This window comes from Panthera pardus, unplaced genomic scaffold (genome assembly GCF_024362965.1).
Source record: "Panthera pardus isolate Hobbes unplaced genomic scaffold, ASM2436296v1 HiC_scaffold_7, whole genome shotgun sequence".
NCBI classification, from domain to species: Eukaryota; Metazoa; Chordata; class Mammalia; order Carnivora; family Felidae; genus Panthera; species Panthera pardus.
Window position 1 is genome coordinate 3,768,284 of NW_026527002.1, and position 26,356 is coordinate 3,794,639.

General features: G+C 37.7%; 1 non-coding gene across 1 annotated transcript; it reads left to right on the forward strand.

The window, feature by feature from the left end:
* The first annotated feature begins 10,418 nt into the window (after positions 1-10,418).
* Positions 10,419-10,526, forward strand: LOC128775400 (U6 spliceosomal RNA). The gene has a single exon (XR_008420123.1). It is a non-coding gene; the product is annotated as a U6 spliceosomal RNA (small nuclear RNA).
* Positions 10,527-26,356: the final 15,830 nt, after the last annotated feature.

Genomic DNA, 26,356 nt, shown 5'->3' on the forward strand with positions numbered 1-26,356 from the left:
ATGTAAAGACAAATATTTGAGGGACTGTTTGCAGATATTTGAAACACATATAAAAGACTTGAATCCAGAATGCACTAGGGGCTCTTACAACCCCATATTAAGAAGACAGAAATAAAAGTCAAAATATAAGATAAAAGAGCAAAAAGATATATAAATAGCTAATAAACACATAATCATGATTATTCATTAATGCAAATTAAAAGCATAATGGGATACCATTTCATATCTACAAAAATAACTATTACAAGTAAGGTAGATAATAACAGATGTTGATGAGGATATGGAGAAATGAGAAAGCTTATATATTGTTGGTGGCATTGTAAAATGGCCCTGCCACTTAGGAAGAAGTTTGACAGTTCCTCAGAAAGTGAAATGTAAAACTACCATGCAACAAAACAATTCCACTCCTGGGTTTATATTGAAGGAAAATAAAACCCATATCAACATAAAGAATTTCACATGAACATTCATAGTAGCCCCAAACTGGAACAACCTAAATGTCCATCAAGCTTTGCGTGTTCAATAGAATAGTATTTAACAACAAGATGGGATAAATACATGCTGTCATGTCAGGGATGTATCTCAAACACATTATGCTAACTGCAAAAAAGCCAGACACAAAAGACAACATATTGTATGATTCTATTTGTGTGCATTGTCCGGGAAAGGCAGATTTGTAGGGCATAAAGCAGATTAGTTTTTGCTTATGGTTGGCTGTGACAATGGGGATTAACTGGTCATGAGAGTTATATGGTCATGAGAGGTTTTACTGGGTCCATAAAATGTTCTAAACCTGATTTATAGTTATTGAAATTTGAAAATCTAGTCATGTGAACAGGAACTACAAATCAATCCAGACTTTAGAAACCACTTTCTCACTCCATCAGAGAATATTCTGGTCTCAATTAGATGACATTGTAGCTGCCCTTGTTCGTTGATGGTGTTAGGCCTGATGCGGCTGAGTCCTTTGAAGGTACTGTGTTTCATTAAAAGAAAAATCGTAAACCAAAGTAATAGATCTTCATATTAGTAATGTAAATGAGATCAATAACAATGACACCCTATGTCTAGTCTAGGCAAAACTACCTGTCAATATCATAAGGAAAAGGGACACTAGTAGAACCATTTTCTTGCTTTAGCTTGGAAAGTAGTAACTAAAATGAAAAGGGTAGTCTGACAAGATAATATACCTCCAAGAAAGCAACTCCACTCATCTGCATTGCCTTTAATACAAAAGAGTGAAATTGACATATAATTTGCAACCACCAAAAACATTTCATTTCTGTTTCGTGTCGGTTACATTCTCTACCGTATTCCTTTTACTTTTCCATAATTTCTTCTGTCAAGCAATAAAAATGTTTCAGTAGCAGGAATCCCAAGATTCCTTCTTCTCAGATTGTGGGTGCGTTTCAGTCAGTTCCCTGTTCCCTGGACTCCCTCCATAGTTCAAACATTCTTTTCTGCTTAGTGAATTAACTCCAGTGACTTTGTTAAGAAGAGATCTACTTCATAATCAGGCTGCCACTGTTAATTATAGACCAGATTTACTTTCTAAAAGTCCAGCCTATAATTTGATGATGGCACAAATTGATTGCCTGGTACCTTATGCTTCCTCTATTGACATCCTAGTCCTTGAATCTCCCTCCAATAGTCTCCACACAAACAACAGTCCAGATGTGTGACATATGAAGGAAGGTGTGCCTTACAGTTTTGATCAATCTGGCTACACCTTTTTTGAAACTGGTCCAATATCCACTAAAACCTGAAGTCATCAAAGGACTATGGCTCCTTGTGTCCACATACCTCCTAAAGGAACTAATTATCATTTCTTTTAGCCTTGTAATATTCTTGTTCTTGAAATTTCAAAGATAAATGGACGTGGCTTCCAATTTATCCAAGATCTAAGAACCATTAATAAGACTGTGTATCCGTATATCTGTTGCTGTATTCCCTCAACTTAGTACCAGCCTATCATCAATTTCCAACACAGTTGCTTATTTTACAGAGATAAATCTATGCTGGGTATTTTTTAGTATGTTCTTTGCCCATACTCACAATATTCATTTTCATCCACTTAGGCAAATCAACAATATACCTAAGTGTTTACAGTAGCACTCTCTCATGTCACAAATATGTCAGTCATAACTGGAAATGAAAAGATCTCTATTATTCGCCGACAGTGTTGGCATACAAGGAAAACAGTCTAGATAAACTTTAATTTGTCAGACTCAAGTGTATTATGTAGGCCATGACATCACGTAAAATGAAATATCAAAGGCTGGAAAATATCGTTGACTTTTTCCAGCAAATGCCTAAAGAAAACTTAGATGACTCCTTGTTCTCAAAAAACAGTACTAATGTTGGATTACCAACCTTACTGAACTGACTCCCTTTTTTATACATTCCGACAAAAACTAATACACCTAAGTCCTTCACCTGCCCTAGGTCACAAGGACTGTCTTCTTTTATTTAATTTAAATTGTCTAAGAAAAAACCCCCACACAACAGAAAAATTTACTATCTTTCCCATTTTTAAAGATGCGGTTCCATAGTGTTAAGTATATTCACATTATTGTGCAAAGAATCAGATCTCCGGAACTTTTCCATCTTGCAAAACTGAAACACTATACCCGTTAAAAGACAATTCTTATTTCCCCCTCTCCTTAGACCATGGCATGCATGCGCTATTCTACTTTATATTTATATAAATTTTACTACTTTAGATACTTCATACAAGTGGAATCATACAATATTTGTTTTTTGTCACACTTATTTCATGTGGCATAATGTCCTTAAGGTTCATCTCTGTTGTCTCTCATTTTGTCAATAAGATGTATGAAATTAATTGATTTTTCATATACTGAAACATGCTTGAATTCCACAAATAAATCCCACTTGGTCATGGTGTATGAAACTTTCAATGTGCTGTCGAATTCAATTTTCTAGTATTTTGTTGAGGATTTTTGCATCAATATTCATCAGGGATATTGGTCTATGGTTTTCTTTTCTTGTGTTGTCTTTGTCTGTTTTCTATGCCAGAGCAATGCTGGCCTCATAGAATGAATTTGGGAGTGTTTCCTCCACTTTCATGTTTTAAAGAGAAGATTGATGCTAATTATTCTTCAAATGCTTGGGAAAAGTCACCAGTGAAGCAGTCTGTTATTGGGCTTTTTTTTTGTTGTTGGGAGGTTTTTGATTACTGATTCAATCGCCTTACTAGTTATTGGTCTGTTTAGGTTTTCTATTTCTTTATGATTCAGTCTTAGAAGGATGTGTGTTCCTGGGAATTTATTAATTTCTTGTAGGTTACTCAATTGCTTGGTATATAACTATTCCTTGTAAAATATATATATATATATATATATATATATATATATATATATATATATATGTAATTTTGTATTTCGGTGACATTAATTGTAATGTTGCCTCTTTCATTTTTGATTTTAGTTATTTGAGTCTATTTTTTTAATATAGCTAAGGATTTGTCAGTTTTATTGATCTTTTCAAAAAATTTCATTTTGTTGATTTTTTATTGCTTTTATATTCCCCATTTCACTTATTAATTCATTTCATCATAAATTCACCCATCAATTTATTTACATATTCATTCTGTTTTATTTCACTTTTCATTCTGCTCTAATTGTTATTATTCCCTTCCTTCTGCTAGTTTTGATGTATTTTTTTTCTTCTTTTTCTGGTTCCTTGGAGTATAAAGTTAAACTACTGATTTCAGATTTTTTTTAATGTAGGTACAGTTATAAACTCTCTCAGCACTACATTTGCTGCAAACCATAGTATTGTGTTTTTGTTTTCAATTCCCTCAAGTTATTTTCTAATCTCTCTTGTGATTTTTTTTGAACCATTAGTTGTTTAAGAGTGAATAGTTTAATTTCCACTCTTTTTGGGTTTTTCAGTTTTCCTTCTGGTATTGATTTCTAGTTTCATTCCACTGTGTTCAGAAAAGATACTTTGAATAATTTCAATCATTTTCAATTTGTTAATGCTAATTTTGTGGCCTCACATGCGCTCTATACTGGAGAACATTCACATGCACTTGAAAGAATGTTGTTGGGTCGAGTGTTCTGTATATTGTGTGTTAGGTTCAATTGTTCCCCAGTGTTGTTCAAATTCTCTATTTCCTTGTCAATCTTGTGTCTGGTTATTCTAGCCATTATTGAAAGTGAGGAATTGAAATCTGTTATTATTATGCTGTTATCTATTTCCTCATTCAATTCCGTCAATGTTTCCTTCATATCTAGGTACCATTTATGTGGAATATCTTTTTCTACTCTTTCACTTTCAGCTCATGTATATTTTTTAGATCTAAAGTGAATCTTTTATCAATAGCATATAGCAGGATCCTTTTTTTAATCCTTTCAGCCTGTCTACCTCTTTTGACTGGGAAGTGTAATCCATTTATATTCAAAGTAATTACTAATCAGAGAAGACTTCCTATTGCCATTTTGTTAATTATTTTGTTTATAGCTTTTATTTCTCCTTCATTTTCTCTCTTACTTTATTGATTTATTGAATGTTTTTTGCTTTATTGATTATTTTAGTCACATGATTTGATATCCTTCTAATATCCTTTTGAGTATATTCTAAAGATATTTTCTTGTGATTACCATGGATATTAAGTAAAATCTTAAAATGATGGCAATATTTTAAACTGATGACAGCATAATTTCAGTGCATACACTTCAACAAGAACTTATAGATTATCCCAATATCAGCTAGAAACTGGAAGTTCACAAAAGTGAGGATCTCACCCCATCCTCGACTCCATCATGTGAAAGCTCAATATGGCTAAATGCTGCAAGCTTTCAAGCAATGTGCCAAAGTTTGTGATCAATATTTATAGGTAACCTTTCAAACCGAAGAGCTACAAGAACCTGTGCATGATCTTGCACTTGGTTTAAAGGAAATGACACCAATGTAAGATTACTCTTGAACTTTGTTAGAAGGGACTTCACAAGGTATGGCCATGGTAAATTCTGAAATAAAACTCCAGTTAAGTTCCCCCAAGTTTCATGTCTCCAGGCTAAATGACATTATATAGCCACCTCCTTTATTTTCACTTTAAAGAGAGACCCAAATTGAAAACTCCCTTGAGAGGCTCCTGAAACAGGAGTGTCAAGAACGAGAGACTGGGAGATCTGATTAGCTTCCATTTAAAACTTTTTGACCAAGACTCATGAACCTAATATCCTTGGAATAGTACTTTAATTTTTTTCTTTTTTTTTTTTCTTTTTGCTTTTTTGCTTCCTTTGCATGGCAATATTTTTGCTTTTTTAATTTAAGGTTTTAATTGCAAAATAGGATTCTTAACTTTCCCCTATCGTCTTATTTAAGTTTATTTATTTATTGTGTGTGTGTGAGAGAGAGAGAGAAAGAAAGAGAGAGAGAGAGACTGAGTCAGGGAGGGGCAGAGACAGAGGGGACAGAGGATCTGAAGCAGACTTTGTGCTGACAGAGCTCCAACTCCTGCGCCCATAAGATCATGACCTGAGTCAAAGTCAGATGCTTAACCGACTGAGCCACCCAGGAGCCCTTCCCCTATCATCTTATTTTTAATACACCCAAGGAGGTAAAAGAAGGTAATGAGAAATATATACACTTCTCTGGACTGGAGTTTGGGATGGAATCTCTTCTAATCTCAGAAGGACAGGATCTTGGCTAAAGGTAGCATCACAGTTCTTCTGATAATTCCCACTTTAATACTTGCAACTGACATATACTGCTGGTTTATTTAGAATCTTACGTGGTTTCAATTCAGCCATTATTCAAGAAATTACTGACATTCACGAAAAAAGACAAAAGTTGCAACAGCCTTGATGTCACCATCACTAATTGTCTGAGACTATAGTCTACATGAGTTTTATAGATCTGGAGTTCTGAAAATACAGATATGAGCAAACAATAAGACCCAACCTCCCTGTTGACCAAGTTGAGGGGCTCTGAGAAACACTTAAGCAGTGAAAAGTTTCTACTGTAAGCTTCATATAAATTTAGTTCCTAATGATTCTTCGGTATCCTTCTTGCCCAAACAAGCTGCCAAGACACGGTTAATAAACTACAAGACAATCTCTCCCTCTTCCAAGAACTATTTCTTTTTTTCAAAATGTTTATTTTTGAGAGAGAGAGAGAGAGAGCACAAAAGTGAAGGAGGGGCAGAAAGAGAGACAGACATACACCTACAGAAAATAAAGCAGGCTCCAGATTCCCAGCTGTCAGCACAGAGCCCAAGGTGGGCTCGAACCCATGAACTAATCAGATCATGACCTTAGCTGAAGTTGGAGGCTTAACCCACTGAGCCACTCAGACGCCCCCCAAGAACTATTTCTGATAAACTATTCCCCATAGTATATTCATTTCAATTGACCATTCTTGCTAAAACTCTATCGATAGCCTTTCTTTTTCAAAGTGTTTTTGTGCTGTAGAATTCTGAATAAAGGCTTAGACTTAATAACTTTCTCTTTGATTTCCTCCCATAAGATCTAGTAAAACATTCCTTAGATATTGGGACTTTCTGTAGTTTTGAAGAGTAGATTGACCACTTGAAGTCCTCAATCACATCTATAAAATAGGTATACTAATTTTTTATTATTCATAGCCATGTAATAATTGAATAAGGTAATGTGGCTATCAGTGTTCTATACTCTATAAAGCATTGTATAAAATGTGGGAAGATAAGATTTTACTTGCACACCTCACCATTTTCCTGAAGTATTGGGCACACGTACTTCTTCCCTGGGCCTACAAATAATGGACATTCCTTTGCTAAGGCAGAGGGAAGAGACAGACGTACCATTTTGACGAATCAATGCAATGTCAATATTGGCAACAGAATAGTTAAACTCCCGTAAGTATGACTTTAAATACTTGCATATGTTGTGTCAGCAAGAAAGAAAATGTAGAAGGATATATGGCTGGTTAATGTTGGTCTTATTGCCTTAATGTATCAGAGAGAAAGAAAGAGAGAGAAAGAGAAAAGAACTGTAAGGAATATATAGTATGTCTTGAGGGATTACTATGTGCTAAGTAAGGCATCAAACATTTGATCTATATTACCTCCTTATAACATGAGTATGAAATCTTAGGGAAATATAATGTAAATACATTCTATAATAAGTAAAAAAGAAATAGTAGAGCTAATTTGAAACTGGGAAATCTGCCTCAAAAATCAAATGGTAGTCCAAAACAAGAAAAGAATCAAACAGTAGTCCAAATTACTAAGATATATGAATTTTAAAAATCGTTTATTCCATATGTTTTTCTGAAAAATCTGGTACAATGACAGAAATTTTCCTTTCTTCATCTCTCCCTTGTGAGAGATAGATTCTAATCTATCCTAGATAGATTCTAATTTATTCTAATCTATCCTGATTTAAATCACATCACTATGCTGAAGGAAAACGTCTGTGGAAATAGTTGACTAACACCCTGAACCAGAGACTTAAAGAGAAAAGAAGACCTCTAGAAGGAACAGTCTATGAGGAAATGGTTGAAAGGTATCAGGAATAAAGCAAGAAGTGATGAGGAGAAAGTAAACAATTATTTCAAATTTCCAGTTTCAGTTCTGACTTGTAAAGAGTGTGGAAGTCACTGCCACATACAATATGGAAAATCTAGACAACCTCAAATCAATAATTTTGCATTGACTCATCAGAGAACTGAGACTGTGTCAAATTTGACCAAAATCTGACCTGGAAAATCTAGAGACTCATATCTGAGGTCTACTCATGGACAGCAGAGCCACTAAAACCACAAACTGAGAGGATCACTTAATTGGTAAATTTGACTAATCTCTGGAGGTGGAGTGTAGACAAGCCTGAGAATGGGAAACTACTGGTGATTGTGGTCTTAGGGGGACCCCCACGTGCTCCAGGAGCCACACCAAGTTCTCCTGGTGAAGAGTCAAGAAAGGTCTCCTTGTGGATCTGGCAAGGCAAAGGAAGAGTAATCATTGTAAAAATAGCCCCAGAGTATTCTTTGCAACAAAGAAATATTCTGGGAGTGGGTAGAGACTTTACCAGAACCCTATCCCAACTCGGGAAAGGCCTGCCTGCCACTTCAGCTTCTTCTAGCCATTCTATACTACTAAAAAAGTTAAAAAACAAAACAAAACAAAACAAAACAAACAAAACAAACCCTTCATCATTGTAGAAACACTTGTGACGGTCACAGTCCAGAGACACAGGCCTGTCTCTGAGACGCAGAGACACTATGATCATGAAGTTATAGAATACTTCTCCTCCTTGACACCTTACCACCATACCAATAGCAATCTTTCTGAAGAAGTTTAAGAGGGGACTGTCTTGGAGAACAGATAAATAAGGACCTCAAAATCAAGTGGGGAAATACAAAGGAGGAAAGTAGGAGAATTTGAAGTCTTTGCCACGTATATCTACAGCAAACATTAAACACAGCCCAAATTCTAGATGTATTAGATGTATTACTTTAAATCCTCTCATTGAAGATCTATTTAACTCAATTCTGATTACCCAACACAATATGCCGTATGGCAAGAAAAATCAGTGTATAAAGAGACAAGTTTAGAAACAGACTTGGATGTGTCATAGGAGATGGAATCATCAAGCAGCAGATTTAAACTACTAGGAAAATGTCTTAAAGGCTCTAAGGGGGAAAATAGACACCATTTAAAGATGGGAAAAAACCACAAATATAAGACAATTCGAAAAAATAATCAAAAGGGAATGCTTGAAGTCAAAACCACTAACTGAAATAAAGAATGCCTTTGATGGTCCCACCACTCAACCGGACAAGAGCAAGGAAAGAAGCAGTTATCTTGAATGCAGGTTAATATCAAAGGGCCCAAGAGGACCCAAGTTTGTCTCCATGCTTCATAAGAGGCCTTGGTGGCCATTCTGAGCCATAAGGGTGCCACTTTGATGACCAAATCATAACAGGCAGCTGGGTACAGACGGTTACAGCCTCTGGGCCCGTGAGAGGCTCTGTTTTGAGAAAAGCAGCTTGTTGCCAGCGATTCCACACTACTGGCACTGGGATTTTCTTGCATCAGAAGCATGGTCAACCTACGGTCACCTTATGGCTACCATGGGTGCTCCAGAGAGTAGGTTGCTAAAGCCTCCTCAGTTGAAGGAGCCTCTTGCTAGGGAAGAGGCACTAGCGGGCATGACTGTTCTAATGCGATTGTGACAGATTCCAGAGGTTTTTGTTATAGAGTCCCCAATCAAGGAGGGGCTTATTTGCAAGCAAAGCATACAGGGACTTAAGTAAAATTTGGAAGTGAGGGACATGTTGTCTTCAGAAGCCAAAATGGCTGAAAAGTTGTTGGACATTTTTTACGTTGTGCGTGCTAAAAGATCAACAGCTGTTCCTCAGTCATGGCAAGTATGAGCAATCCTTTATTTACCAGTAATGTTTGGAGGCTGAACAAAGTTCATAAGGCCTACAATGTATCCCTGTGCTTTGTGAGTTTCTCTGCGAGTGGTTGTATGTCCTGAATGAGTGTGCCAAATGAATGTCCCTGAAAGAGGATGCAATGAGTGCGATGTCATGCTTGTGCTCCTGGACTAAGTTGAGGGAAGTTAAGTCCTTGCTTGCAAAGACTGTGTTCAAAGGCCTTGTTGCAAAGACTTGTGTGGCAAAGACTGTGTTCAAGGGCTTGTTCAAAGCCCCATGGGCAGACAGGTGAGATGTACGGTATCTCTTCAGAGTTGAAAGAAAACTTCAGCTGACAGATTGTTGAAAGAACACTGAACAGGACATATTAGCCACATCCAATACGACATTTTTAGAGAGATTACCAGTTGCTGATTCGATAGAGCAGGTAATTTCAATACTTTGCACCGAGGTTTCAATGGGATCCACGGCATTAAGGTTGCAGTAATCTACATGAGGAGCCACGTTGTTCTTTCTGTGTTTCAGAACAGGCTAAACTGGACTGAGTGAAGAAGCAATGAGGATAATTAGCTTTAAAAAAAAAAAAGAAATAGGTCTTGAATGGTGGGTTTTAATCCTTGAAATCTCTGTTTTAATTTACATTGGGCCATGACATGTTGACTGGGGGAATATCTATGGGGTCCTATTTTATCCAGACAACTTGAAAATTCCAAAGACCAATTTAATTTTAACTTGCTACTCATTGGGTAACAGTAATGCCCCTTCTGAGATATTTCAGTGTAATGGATTCTGTGGTCATGCAGAATTTAGGCAAGACAGTAGTCTTGATGGTAAAGCTGGGGCACATCTATTTGTACTTTTATATTTTATAAGTCTTTTAAGAGTACAGGGAAAACCTTGCGTAATATGTGGAATGTCCAGGTATGTCTGTAATTTGAGCCCAGACCGTAAAGATTAAAACCATGAAGATTTGCCAGTGGATACATTTTGCAGATATTAAAGCTAATCCAGATCCATAGTTGTTGAGTGCTTGCTTCAGCAAGCACTGTATCATTAAAATTGGGATGATACAGAGAAGATTAGCATGACCCCTGCACACAGATGACACGCAAATTCATGAAGCCTTCCATATTAAAAAAATAAAAATAAAAAATAAAAGCAAAGCTGTTGAGACACAAAAGTCAATCAGTGGCCCTTTATGTTTTGTTATTTAATTATTTTAGTAAATTTTGGATTGGGTCAAATTGTGGACCTCTGTTTCAGGTATTTTTGTTGTTTCCTTCTCTGTACCCAGGTTTCTATTTTTCTTGTATCCTTCCTTTTTTTTTCTTTTTTAATTGTTGTTATTGGATATACTTCAGACAAATTCCTCTCTACCTTGCTCATATTACATGAGCTTCTTCCTCCAGAGAGCCTCAAATTAGCGTCTCCATGGGTTGTGGCCTCTCCCAAGGCAACGGCTGCTTATAGGATTGAAGCTGGGCTTTATCGGCTTTGAATTAACCTCTTCACTGTGTCACAGGGGTGACGAGTGCTTTTCTCTGTAATCCCAAGGATCAAGATCTTTGTTGTAACAGAAGCACAGATAGCAGCAGCAGAGGTATATTTATGGGTCATGGGGAGCCTTGTGCTCTTAGATGTGCAGACCTCAGCATTCGAGATAATGACTCCATTTTTCTTCTTTCTCTCTATTTTTAAAAATTCATTAGTGACTGCTGTTTCATGGGTGACCAACTGATGTTCCTATATGCTACATAGAGTACAAGCCTTTGAGCCCTTTACAGAACAGAGACCAAAACTTGGTTGAGACACACAATGAACTTGGTAACAGGTGGAGACTCTTTTCCCCCACACCTATTGTCAACCAGTTTTATTCTAAACACAGGCTGATATTTCCAGGCTGAGATGCAGAACCCAAGGCCATGAAGGAGGGCCCCAAATTTGTGTGACTGTCCCTCCAAAACCAAATATTGAAAATTCCAACCGAAGTCAGATAAATATGTAAGAACATTTCTATGGAACTCAACAAATGTAGTTCAGTGCAGCAAAACTCAAGCACAAGGTTGTCAGCCAGAAGTGGAGACATGTCACATACCATTCCTAATGGCTTCAGATCAGTCAGTGAAAACATTTATTATTTACACATGGGGCTATTTGGGGATAGGCTCCCATGTAGGTTCAAAAATTGCTTGAAAGAGCAAGGAAAGGAGGCCAACTCAGAGTTTTCATTGTGTTTAGGGCATGTGTGAGGGTGGGGGGTCCTACACATGGTCAGGAGCTTGTGTGGTTTAATCTCCCACAAGCGACAAATGGGGGAGCATCCAGGCTTTCTTCAGATTGCCCAGAAGGGGCCGAGGGAAGAACTTAAAGCCTGATAGATCAAGCAAGGCAAAAGAAATCACTAAGGTCTATTGGAGCTTAAAAACATTATCAATCAGACTGATCCAACTGACATGGGTAGAATACATCCCAACAGTAGAATATACTTCCTTCCATATTCACATGTAACATTCACATTCTAGGCTCCCCCCAAACCCCAACAAATTACGAAAGCTGGAAATCATATAAAGTATGACTTCAGATCGTAATGCAATTAGATAAACTAGACATCAGTCACAGAAAGATAGCTAGTAAATACAATTCTGCATGATATGTGGGTCAAAAAAGATGTTTGGGGGGAAATTAAAATATACTGAAATTAAATGAAAATGAAAACAGCTTATTACAATTTGTGGGATGCAGTACTCGGGAAGTGTATAGCAATAAAAGCATGTATAAGAAAAAAAGAAAGATCTAAAATCAGTAACTGAAGCTTCTACCTTAAATAACTAGAGAAAGAAGGATTTAAGAATGAAACAAGTAGAAGGAAAATATAATTTAAAAAATAGATCCAAAAAACAAATAAATTGGAAACAGGAAAACAAAAGCCACGAAACTATTGACCTTTCTTTGCAAAGATCAATAAAATCGATAAGCACTTAGGCTGACCAAGAGGGGGAGGGGGGGAAGACTTCTAGTACCAATCTTAGAAAGAAGAGTCATCACTGTGACCTCATAGACACTAAAGGAAAAATAACATTATGAATGTCTATTCCCACAAATTTGATAACTTAGATGAATTTTGTTAATCCCTTTAAAGACACAACTATGAAAATTTATACAATCAAAATCAATAGTTTGAGTAGACCAATATCAATTCTAGTAATTGAATCAATATTAATGACCTCCCCCAAAGAAAGCAACAAGGCTTAATTGTCACGGATGAATTTTACTGAGTGTTTAAAGAAGAAATAATGCCAAATTCTATGTGATCCTTTCCAGGAAAAGAAACAAACAAACAAACAAACAAAGCAGAGGGTCACTTTCTAATGCCTTTTATGGGGTATGCATTACTCTATTACCAAAACTGTATGAAGCCATTACAATAAAGAAAATAGCAGATCAATATCTGTAATGAACATGGATAAAAAATTCTCCACAAAATATCAGCAAATTGAATTCAACAATCCATAAAAAGATTTATACAATATATACAGTGTCAAGAAAGAATAAATAAGGGGGATTTATTTATTCAAGGCTCATTCAACATTCAAAAACTAACCAGTAAGATCAACTATGTCAAAAAACTAAAAGAGGAAAACTATTGGATCATACTGACTGGTAAAGAAAAGGGAAAAAAAAATCCAAAATTCGGGATCTAGACTTTCTGCATGGCAACATGAGATACTCTGCAGATATGCTCCCAGTGAGACTGTTGGAAAGTATTTTAGAAAACAACCACTTATGATCTCTACCAATGGTCCAAAGGTCCTGCAGCAAATGCAGAAACATTTATTCAAGAAAAGTTCCTAAAACTCTCTAGGAACGGGAAGAGTCTATGCCATCTAGATCAAGATACACTCCCTCCCCCGACGCCACTTCCAGCCCAATGTGACAGAAACTCCACTGCAAATGGATATAGCCTAGAACACAGAACTTCTCCCCTGATCTCTAGGGCAGAAGGCTGCCATATCTTCCCAGGAGGCGCAGGACAACAGCAATTGTCATTCCGTCCCAGTCATTTCTTGCAGAGCCTTAAATTCCAGGTGAGCGGAGCTGAGAGCTAAGGTCTCCCTTTTCTGCCCTCCTCCCGCTCATTGGATGCAGGCTCCCCTTTGAAGGTAGCACAAGCTTATTTGTAAAGCAGAGGCTCTGGGAGAGTCACTCTCTGCACTGGGAGGGGCAAGAAAGGAGCTTACAGAATCCCGAGCACCCACTGTGCTGAGTACCTGGCTCATGCAGCGTGGGTTTCGATCAGAGACAAGCACGCCACTGTCCCTACCACGGGTTCTAGAGCCGTGACTCCAAGATTTGGCCCCGGAGCAGGGGGGCGGGGGGGGGGGGGGAGCAGGCCAAAGATTTTTCCAGAAGAACTGATTTCATTTGCAAGACTGCAAACTCAAGCCTAAGATGACATCAAAAACACTAGAGGTTGCAGCGAAAAGCAATTTAGGAAGAAATCAGTAGATATCTTAGAGATATAAGGTAAACCCAAAACTAGCTAGTTTAGCACAGAGAATCAAAGAGAAGCTGACGGAGAAGAACTGTCCCGAGGTCAGAACAAATCTTAAACACTGGCCTCAAAAACTGAGCTCTGATTTAGTTGGTTCATTGCATGGAACAAAATACGCCAGGGCATTCCTGAAAACAATAGAGTAATGAGCCTGCAAAACGGATGGAGCTTAATCGTTGCGTGTGTTCAGGAAAACAGAGAAGCAAAGAAACTCCTACAAATGCCACCGTCGTCTCAGGTTCACTGTGTGCAGTCCCAACGCTGCACCCTCCAAGAAGCAGCATCGGGGGCTCCACAAGGCGGGAGGAACCAGACTTTAGCAAAGCATGCAATCCAGTGACTGAACCAGCAAACGATTAACAACGACCGGTCTTGGAAGGTGGGGTGGGGAGGGGAGAACAGTACCCAGAGCTGCCGCAATATATGATCCGGAAAGCCCAATCCCTTACAAAATACTGTGAGACGCACAGAGAAGGTGGGAAGTGCGACGCGTATCTGAGGGGGAAAGAAAGCGGCAGAAACTGCCCACGAGAACTACCAGATGGTGGCTGTAATAGACCAACACTCAGACTAGCCGTTATGAATATGTTCAAAGAAGTAAAAGAAACCATGTTTTAGAAAGGAAAGGGAAGTGTGATGACAGTGACTCATCAAATAGAGAACCTCAGAGGCGCCTGGATGGCTCAGTCAGTGGAACGTCCGACTTTGGCTCAGCTCATGATCTCGCAGTTTGTGGGTTTGAGCCCCGCATCAGGCTCTCTGCTGTGAGTGCAGACTGCGCCTCACATCCTCTGCCCCCCTCTCTGTCTGCCTCTCCCCAGCTCGCCCACTCTCTCTCTCTCAAAAATAAACAAACATTAAAAAAAAATAGAGAGCATCAATAAAGGGAAAGAGATTTACATATGCATCTCCAAATGGAAAATCTACCATATCTGAAATTAAAATTCACTGAGGGAACCAACAGTAGATTTACGCTGGCAGAAGTAGACATTAGCAAACTTGAAGACGGACTGACAGAGATGAGGAAATCTGAACAGGGATTAAAAAGAAGCAATAAAAATAAACAATCTCGGCAAAAAGTGGGGCCCCGGGAATCCCACCAACCAACACAGCAACAATGAACATGAGTGCCAGTAAAGAGGAGACAGAAAGGAGCTGGCAAAACGCTCAAGGAAATAATGGCTAAAACCTTCCCAGCTTTGAGGAAAAACTGTACACATTGAAGAAGTTTGAAAGACTCCAAGTAGAAGAAACACAAAACGTTCCAAAACTTGTATCATAATAAAAATAATGAAAGCCGGTGACAAAGAGGGTATCTTGAAAGAAGCAAAAAGAAGAATAAATCATCACATCATCACTTAGACGGAAGCTTCAGAAACGCTAATAGTTTATGGCTTATCATAAATAATGGATGCAGAAAGCAGTGAGATAACATATTCAAAGGGCTCAAAGGAAAAAAAAGAAAAGAAACACAAACCTGGAGGTGAGAAGTCTGTATTAGTTTTCTAGGGAAGCCCTAACAATGGACGGACGACTGAGCGGCTTACACAACGGAGATTTCTTTTCTCACAGTTCTAGACGCCAGGAGTCCAAGATCAAGGCTCTGGCTGATTCAGTTTCTGGGGAAGGTTCACATTTTGGCTTATAGATGGTCCTCTTCTCAACAGGTTTTCGCATAAATGTTCCTTATTGCATGTATGAAAAGAAAAAAAAGCAAGAGAGAATTCTTCCTTTTCTGGCAACATAAGGTCAGAAGTCCTGTGGAATTAGGGCCCTGCTTTATGACCTCATTCAACCTTAACACCTCCTAAAGGCTTAGTCTCCAGAAACAGTCACTTCAGAAGTTAAGGCTTTAACATATAAATTTGGGGGTATACGATGAAGTCCATAGCAAATCCTATCTTCAGCAAGCTGTATGTTAATAATAAAAGTAAAATAAGGACATTCCCATATAATAATTAATAATAATGTTGCAAGAAGCAGCCGCTTCCAAGAACTACTAAAGAGAGTTCTTTAGGCTGAAAGCAAGTAACCCAGACAGTAACTGGAAACTACATGAAGAAAAAGAGCACTGGTGAAAGTTATTTTGTAAATGTAAAAGACAGTATGAATGCACATTTCTTTGCTTTTGTTCTCTTAAGTGATTTGAAAGGCAATTGTATAAAACAATATATGTGTATAATTATATTGTTCAGCCTATATAGCACACAAAACCGTAATGTATTCGCCAATAATGGCACCAGGGACTGGGGTAGGAGCAAAGATCTAAGGAAATGGCTCCAATGGTAACTTGAAGCCAAAGGAAGAATGGATACAAACAGGAATAGAACTATGAAGACTGATATGAGAAAGGCTGTACATATATACTCGTTCGCCTTTCTTCTCTCACCTTTCTAAAAGACATAAAATTGCAAAAGTAATAATTATAACACTGTACTGTTGAGTTTGTGACATGTGTAGGGTGCAATGTAACTATACATATTATACATATTATCTCTTCCCAAAGTAAGGAAAGAGGAGTTGGGCCATATAGGAATAACCTTTCTGTATCTCATTGTAATTAGCTTCATATATAGTAAAAAGAATAAAGTAAATTTTGCTAAGTTAAAGTGTACATGATAAGCCCAAGAACACCCCCTAAAGAAAAGACTAACTCAATACAATATAGTGAAAAAAATTTATGAAATTAAAAATGTTGCATAATTTTCAACTTAATGCAAAAGAAAGCAGTAAACAAGATGTAGAGAAAAAATATGATTTGGCGCATATAGAAAACAAAAGGATAAATGACAGGTATATTTATCTATATTAGTAATATTAAATATGAATGGGATAAATAATCCAGTAAAATCAGAGATTGTCAGACTGAAAAGAAATAAGATCAAATTAAAAGGATGGAGAAAAATACATTTTATGCATATAAGAAAGCTGGAGTGACAGCACCAATATTAGACAAATAGACTTTCAAACAAAAACTCTAGATATAGAGGCAGAAATATAAGAGCCAAAACTCTAAAAATCTTAGGGGTAAAACTTTATGACCTTGTATTTGTCAACAGTTTTGGCTGTGGCATCAGAAGCACAACCAACACAAGTGATTGAAAATTATGGTGCTTAAAAAGATACTATCAAGAAAGTGCAAAGACACCACGTAGAATGGGAGAAAGTATTTGCAAATCATATACTTGATAAATAATATGTGTCCGGAATATACAAAGAATTGTTACGACCCAATAATAAAAAAAAAAAAACCAAACAACAACAAAACAACAACGACAAGAAAATGATTAAAATGGACAAATGATTTCAATAGACATATCTCTAAAGAAGATACGAGTATAGCCAATAAGCACATGAGATGTGCAATATCATTGGTTAAGGAAATGCAAATCACTATCACAATGAGATACTTTACACCCAGAGTAGGATGGATGTCATCATAAAAATCAGATAACTATTGATGAGAATGTAGGGAAATTGGAACCCTCATAAATTGTTGATGGTAATATAAAATAATGCAGTCACTTAATAAAACTCTACAGGTTTCCCAGAAAATTAAAAAATAGCAATATACTCAATAAAAATATGTGTCCAAAACTTGCACACAGATGTTCGTCATAGCACTATACTCGCTACTATGTGGAAAATAACTCTAAATGTCCATCAACTGATGAATCAATAAACAAAATATGGTATATCCATGCAATGGAACACTATTTGGCCCCCAAAATGAATAAATGATGAATATATGATACTACTTGTATGAACTTTAAAACATAATGGTAAGCAAACAAGCAAGTCACAAAATTCCACATATTTTTTGATTCTCTGTGTGAAATGTGGCAAATATATGCAAAAAAAAATCGATTACTGGCTTCTTAGGGCTGGGGCAAAAGAAGCACATGAGGTAACAACTGAAGGGTATAGGTTTTATTTAAGAGGTGACAGAAAGGTCTTAAAGTTGACAGGATGATGGCTACAAATTCTGCGCGTATACTAAAAGTTGTTGAATGGCACGCTTCAAATGGGTGAATATAGGTGGGATTTTTCCCAACTTGGAAAAATCCTACAACTAACATCTTGCTTAACGGTTTGAAACAGAGAGCAAGATTGGGAGCAATTATTCAACATTATGCCGAAAGCCTTCCCTGGTGCGAAACACAAGAAACGTAAATGAAAAGCCTTCGGATTCAAAGGGAACATATACATCAGTCCTTACAGGCTGATAAAATTAACACAAAACTGTTGGCGCTAATAGGAAAGTATAGCAAGATAGCAGAATATAAGGTTTCTTTACAAAACTTAATTGCTTTCCTGGTGATGAACAGTTGGATTCTGAAGTTTAAAAACATACTAGTTACAATAGGACACCAATAAAACTTATGTTTGAATCTAATAAAAAATGTATATGATATGCATGTAGAAAAGCACAAAACTCTGAGGCAATACATTTAAAATGATCTAAATAACTAGAATGATTCCACGTTCATGGGCTGGAAGATTCAAAATTGTTAAATGTCACATTTTCTTGAGAACTCGATGTATAGATTCGATGTGATACAAAGCCCTCACAAAACATTTTTAAATATGAATAAACATGCGGCACCTGGGTGGCTTAGTCAGTTAAGCCTCCGACTTGGGCTCAGGTCATGATTTCATGGTTCATGAGTTCAAGCCCCGCGTTGGCCTCTGTGCTGACAGCGCAAAGCCTGGATCCTGCTTTGGATTCTGTGTCTCCCTCTCTCTCTTCCCCTCCCCTACTTGCACTCTGTCTCTCTCTCTCTCAAAGGTAAATAAACATTTAAAAAAATTAATAAATATTAATAAACTGATTCCAAATGTATGGAAAGGCAAAGGCTTAGAATAGCCAACACAAAACTAAAGAAAAACAGTTCAAGGACTGATACAACCTGAATGTCATATTTATCATAAAGCTATACTTATCAAGACAAGGTAGTGTTTGGGAAAGAAGAGACACAGATCAAAGAAAAGAGACAACCAGAATTAAACCCGCACAAATGTATTCAATTGATTTCAAAAAAAGAAACAAAGGCTATTCAATGGATCACTATATAATCCCCATTCCAAAGTGAACCGAGACATAGAGCTTAGCTCCTTCAGAAAAATTAATTCAAAATGGAGCATAGACCTGAATGCAAAGTGCAAAACACAAAACTTCTGGAAGACACCAGAAGAGAAAATCTACGAGGTTTGGGGGGTTTGTAATGAGTTCTTAGATACAACACTAATTACAATTTCCACGATAGATACAAAGGAAAATTTATCTAGAGAGACACATATATGACTTAATTTTTTGTAGAACAGTTTCAGGCTACACCAAAACGGAGAAGATCCAGAGATTTCTCATATACCCACTGTCCCCTCACATGTATAGACTCCCTCATAATCAACACCCCGCCGGGGTCGTATGTTTGTTACAATTGATAACTCTACACTGACACACCATCATCACCAAAAGTCCATGGTTTACCTTTGGGTTCACTCTAAGTGTTGTATGTACATTCTCTGGATTTGGACAAAACTATAATGGCATGTATCTATCATTATATGATACAGACTATTTTCACTATCCTGAAAATCCCCTAAAAAATAATTTTGAGTCTTCCAATTATCCATACTGATTCAAGTAAATGATAAATTAAGAAAACGGGAAAAGGAGACAAATTTCTACAGAAGAATTCCAAATAATTGAAATTATTAGAATATTAGAATATAATCATTGGAATTATTGTAGATACTTCAAGACCATGGAGCAGCTCCTCGATCCTTCCCATTCCTTAAGTGGAGGCTGCACCTAGTGACTTCCTTCCAAAAAGTCCAGTAGGAAGAATGATAAAAAAATAGTCATTTTGTAATGGAGAAATTTGACAAATACTTCTTCAGCCAGGTGATCACGGTTAACCTTAGCAGGGATAACTCATGATAATAGGACGTACCCTTCACATAATGTAATGATACCAGTACTTAATTTCTGTAATTTTTCCTCCCAAAACATATAACTCCAGTATATATAATCCTGAAAAAAAATTGGACAGATCTTCACTAAAGGACATACTGTATCAATATATTATAAATATTATATATAAAATGTACAAAATAAACAAAAATATATATACACATTTTTTGAGCGACGAATTTCATACATATACTCAATTACAAGGAGACCTACACTATCACGGTCATCCAGAGTTTGAAATATGCTAATTTTGAGAAGTTTGAATCCAAATCAGTCTACACTTGCCTCAAGATAATGTATAACTCTAAAAATCCACCATACATTTAAAAAATTTTTATTTTTCACACAAAAGTAGTATTTTCAGCCTCACTGACCAAGGTTGTTAGATTTTTGTTTTGGGTTTTTTAAAACAAGAGGCAAGAGGCAGCTTTATTGGGAGGAAAGCTGGGGTGAGCTGGGGGTGGGACACTGGGGGTGGGTCACCTGCGTAGACATCCGCCCTGAGCGCGAGGCGCGCGTGGTCGGGGCGCCCCGACACATCATGTGCCCCTGGGTGGTGAAGTGCTACACGCTGTGTGCATAAATCAGCACCAGGCAGCACGAAGGCAGCAAAGTGAATGTGAGTCACAGGCCCATCCCCAGGCCCAACACAGAAAGCTGGGAGTCTCAAGCTTCTGCACCTGCAGATGCCACAGGTTACTTACAGCTGGGCGACATGATCACTATGTGAACGGTGCCCACTGGAGATGTACAGAACACAGCCTCAGACATAGAAATGAGGGGCTCCGGGGGTTAAGGGCCCGACTTCAGCTCATGTCGTGATCTCAACATGGGGCTCTGTGCTGACAGCTCAGAGCCTGGAGCCTGCTTCGGATTCTGTGTCTCCCTCTCTCTCTGCCCCTCCCCTGCTCTCTCTCTCTCTCAAAGATAAATAAACGTTAAAAAAATGTTTTTTTAAATGAGGTGCCCCTGGGCAGAGAAAAATGGACTATGTTCAAAATAATGACTCCCCTCTTAACACTTAAATTGTTTTAAAGAACGTAAGATGATAGAGAAGTAGAAAGAATGTGAATTGTAAGATGCATTTTAATATAATAACATGCCCTAGAGAGTTGGGGCTTCCTGAATAATTCAGGGAAGAGCCTAATGGACCCTCTTCTTGGCAAACAACCATTAAATTGGTGAAAACTATGAAAAATAATTGCAGTCTTTGGAAATTATCCTAAGAGCATACAGCTAATGGATAGATATTCATTCCATTAAAACTAGTAAGTATCTATAAAGAACCAAGACTGCGTCTGCATTTGAGCCATGCACACCTCTCTTAACTCCAAGTTCTGTGTTACAGAAACTCTATGACCCTCACCCCTAGGAGGGTTGGGTCCCTGGCATTTCTCATTCTTCTTGACCCCGTGTTGCAGAAGCTGTCCTCTGGTTGGGTGCAGCCAAAGAGAGTGAGGCGCCATTGCCCGTCTAGGCCCTGCCTGGCGGATGCACGCTCTACCCCAGGTGTGCCCAGCTTGCGGTAAGTTCTAGGTCAAGGTCCTCAATCTTCCTTACTCTAACCCATTTGAACTATGGCTAGAAAGGGGACCTGTTCGCCACCTCTGACCACACACTGCCTCAACAATAAGCTATCTAGACTCTGCAATTTCACTTCTAGGCTAAAAAGAAATGAAAACACAAATCTTTGCAAAAACTTGTATAAATTATTCATAGCAGCATTATTCCTAACAGTTAAAAAAATGGAAATGACCAAAATGTCTATCAGGTGATGAATGGATAAGCAAAATACGGCATAGCCACACAATAGAATGTTATGTGGCAAGAAAAGTAAGTGATGTGCTGCTAGATGCTGCAACATGGGTGAACTCTGAGACCATCCAAAGTGAAAGAATCTGGTTACAAAAGAACACGTAGCATAAGATTTCATTCACGTAAAATGTCCAGAGAAACCAAATCTTTAGAGGTACAAGGTAGATTCTGGTTGGCTAGGCCTGGGACCCAGGGGTCAATTTAATTTGCCAATTAACAAAAAAATGTGTCGAATTTTCCGATATACAAACATGGCTGTGTGAGAGGTCAAGGCTTTATTTTTCCATGTTTGCATTTTTCCCTCTTCTTTTTTTTTCTTTTGCATAATAACAGTTTAACACTGAGTTTTGCATCTTATCTTTATAATCCCTAAATCCCTATGCAATATCATGCTTTATCCTGTGTAATGTAGATTCTTAAGTAAGCTCTCCTTTTAAGATGTTTATTTAAATCCAGTTACAGTAAACTTTAATAGATGCTCAATTTTTTTCTTCATTCAATTAAAATCCTACTGCGTTGAATACAACTAAATGGCCTAAATAAATGTCAGGGCCCAGAAATCTTATTAAATAGAGATTTCATTTTAATCTTTAGAAAATACAATATCCAGCCATTCTATAAGATTGTTCTTATTTTTATCAGGCTCTAGTTCCTGGTTTACATTACAAAAATAAGTTTTTGCTTGGATTTCAAAATATAAGATATTAGAATGTTAAATACATTCTCCAATAGCAATTATCTCTAAGAAGGTCACCCAATCTACCTTTTTTAACTTAAGCATATTTTAAAACTTGTGACATTTTACCCCATTTTTCGAAGTCCTCATTGGTAGCTATATCACATATTATATAACCAGTACTCTCTTGATAACACTTATATTGATTCCAGTGTTCTGTTCTAAATGATACTTTGAGACATATTCTTGGAATTAAATATGTTTAAATGCAGTGCTTATAATTGTTTTTTTATAAAGAAAAGGCTTTTTTTCTACTGAGCCTTACGTCTAGTCAGGTGAAGTAAAGATAGCGTTGCACATGAGGTCTTCCCAGGAACCATCCGCCAGGTCAAATGATTAGAGCCGTTTGCAAACGAGGCTTTGAAGGAGCTCCAAGCACATCGTGTCTCCTGGGACGGCTGCCAGTGGCTAGCTTTCGCTTCTAGGATGCTGGTGTTAACATGGACCTGTAGGGGAAGAAAAATTGTGTCTTCTACTCTTCTAGATTCTGTGGCTGGTCTAAGAATTAAATTGACTTAACACAGATTAACAGGAGAAGAAAAATTATTTTAATTACTTAGATACGCATGGGATTCTCACAAAAATATGAAGCTCAAAAGATGGCCAGAAGATTGAAGTTCATATGCCATCCTGAGCTCAGGAATGGGATAGTGCTCTGGGACTTCGGGGTGGAGGGAAGGCAATTCCTAGGAAAATGAGAGGAGGAAATGTAGGTTGTTGTCATGCAGATACGTCTCTCAGGCAAAACAGTGATCTCTGACAGTAGCTCTCATCCTATAAGCCCTCTTTCTAAGGGAAATTCACAAATGGAAGTTTCACTTACAAATAGGGCAAAGTCTACTCTGTTTTCCGAGTGTCTCTTCTGTCTGCCCTTTCTCAAAGTAATTGACTCAAAGTATTCCTTATGCCAAAGAGGCATTTGTGGAGTGGCATATTCGATCACCCTTCCCTGGGCTCTTGGTTTTCAAATCTGGAGGTGGGGACAGGGATTAACTGTCGCAGATTTTGGGTCTGGAGGCTTCTTTTGTCCAGCAAGAGAGCGAACACAGAATGAAATACGAGAGAGGCTAATGTCTGGGAGGAGACAAGAGCCTTGAGTAAGGGTCGTCGCTCCATTTTTATTAGGATCAGGAGGCTTACGAACGTGGTGGACAAGCAGAAAGAGACAACGAAACAGTGATCATTAACTCAAATGTGTGGGAGAAAGGGAGTTTCGAAGGTAAGCAGTGTTAGGGATCAATACAAAAAAAAAACTCTTGGTTCTGAGCGGATGGCTGTTTATGGCAGGCACCCAGGTACCAGGCACTATGTCTGTTTATCTTTACTTGCCTAGGGTATAAGACAGATAAAGCATGCTACCTCAGGGTCAACAGGTCACCTTTCTTTTGCTAATTAGCTCCAGGCAATTTCACCCTGCTGCTGCCTTCTATCTATCTATCTATCCCTCTGTTTACCTGTTTACCTACTCTGGAAGCTTTTGTCCTGTGGAAGCAGCTCTACACCTTTGTTCTATGCTGGGGGCACTTTCACCCTGTTTACCTATTCTGGAAACTTCCATCCTAAGCCTTATTAACCCATTGGTGCAAGCTCGCGGAATTCCTAAACTTATTCCCCACAATCGATGAAGTTAAAAAGCCACAAAACTTACTGTTCTCACCAAGATTCAGCTGTTTTTCTTGAAAAAAATGCTCAAAAATTTGGGATTAATTTTCAGATTCTGAAAATGTTGATTCTGACAATTTTTGCCATTTTTTTTTTGTTGTTGTTCTTGCTGTGGCTTTCATGGAGGAGAGGATTTTCAAAGTTATTACCATGCCATTTTCACTGACATCTGAGAACAAATTGATTTTTATATTGATTTTGTATTCTGTGCTCTCACTAAATTCACTGTTATTTTTAATAGCTATTTTGTAGTTTTCTTAGCATTCTCTATATTGATGATCATTCCATCTTCAACTAATGACACTTACACTTCTTTCTATCTAATCTGTCATCCTTGATGTCTCTTTTTTGTACTATGACACTGATTAGGACCTCCAGTATACTGTCGAATGGAGGTGACAAGAGACAACATCCTGATTTTTCCCAGTTTTAGGAAGAAAGCATTAAGTCATCCACCATTAAGTATGTCCCTAACTATAGTTTTTCATAATTGCTGTTTATCAAGTTAATAAATATCCTCTTGTTAAATTAATTAAACAAGGAGGCGATTAGACTGAGATGACTCTAGGGCCTTAGTAGTGGGCTTAAGCAAACCAACACCTAAGCCTGAAATGCCTCAAGGTTAAGATTTCAAACCTGAAGGACAATCAATCACAAACAGCCCACTAGGCTTTCAGAAATAAGACAGCTGTTTACAAAGCCAGTCAAATAATTTCCTTGCTTTGCTTCCACATCCTCTCTTAGTCATTCACTTGCTCCTGTGGGTAGCGGGTTCCTGGTCACTTCCAATTTGGTGCTGCCCAGATGGAATCACTTTTGGCTTAGATAAACCTAAAAGTTTTAATGTGCCTCAGTTTATCTTTCAACCGTTCTTATTATACCTGGTTTGCTTAGTTTCATTTTTATTACTGATGGCCATTAAATTTTGCCAAAAAATGTGTCCCATATGTATCAGGTCAGGGGTCAGCAAAATTTATCTGTAAGAGATCAGAGAGAAAATATTTTAGTATTTCTAGGCTGTACAGTCTCTTTGTGACAGCTCAAGACCGCTATTACAGCACAAAAGCAGCAAAGAAAATAATAAATAAATGAATGTGCCGTGGGTAAGACTTACTTATGTATGTATGTATGTATGTATGTATTGAGAGAGTAGGGAAGAGGGAATAGAGGAGAGAGAGAGAGAAAGAGAAAGAGAGAGACAGAGACAGAGAATTTCAAGCTCAGCACAGAGCCTGACACCGGGCTCCATCCCATGACCCTGGGATCATGACCTGAGCTGAAATCAAGGGTTGGGCACTCAACCCACTGAGCCACCCAGCCTGGGATAAGTTCATTTGCAAAAGAAACTAGTGAGCTGAATTTAGCCCACACTTTAGCTGGTCAGCCCAACTAAAATATCGTTATGTTTTTATTTTTTTTCCCTTTGAGCCTGTTATATTAATAGGTGACTTTCATTCATTTCTTTTCAAATGTTCTATCAATCTTCTATTCTTGGGATAGAATCCACTTGGTCATGATATATCATTATGATTTGATCATTGTTAGATTTTATCTAACACTCTACTTGAGTATTTTGTGTCATGACAGAGTTTCTGCCTTCCCATTTTGTTTTTCTATCTCCTTTTTTCCACTGTAACAGCTCTAGGGGCAGAAAACTTTTCCCTTCTTCCCTTCTCGGTTCTTTGACTGCTCTAATAGTTAAATTGACATAGAACAGATTAACAGGAGAAAAACAAATTTAACTCCATACATATGGGAGCCCCATAAAAAATATGATTCTCAAAGAAGTAACCAAAACAGACAGCTTTTATTCCTTTTCGACAAAGAAAAAAATAAATTTGTGAAGAATTGACAAGACAAAGGGGTTGGAGCTTGAGGCAGTAAATTGGTGAAGAAGTAACAAGGTTTTATTAATACTGCCTCCTTGGCCCTAAATTCCCTCTTTGGTGATAAGGATGCCTTATATTCTGCTGTACAGGAGGGTACCTTTCACATGGAAGATGTATTTCCTGCTTTCAAGGGCACAAAGGAAGGTCAGAGTGTTACTTGAAACTGGGTTCACCTCTTAGTAGATGTCAAGCCAGAAGGTACAACCAAGCCAAAGAGTAGGAAAAGGAAGGATTTTACCTGTAACTAGGAGAGGAAACACCAGGGATATTTCCCAAAGCACTGTTCCCCTCCAAACAACAAAACTGGGTCAGTTTCAAGCTAAGGGTTCATGCAA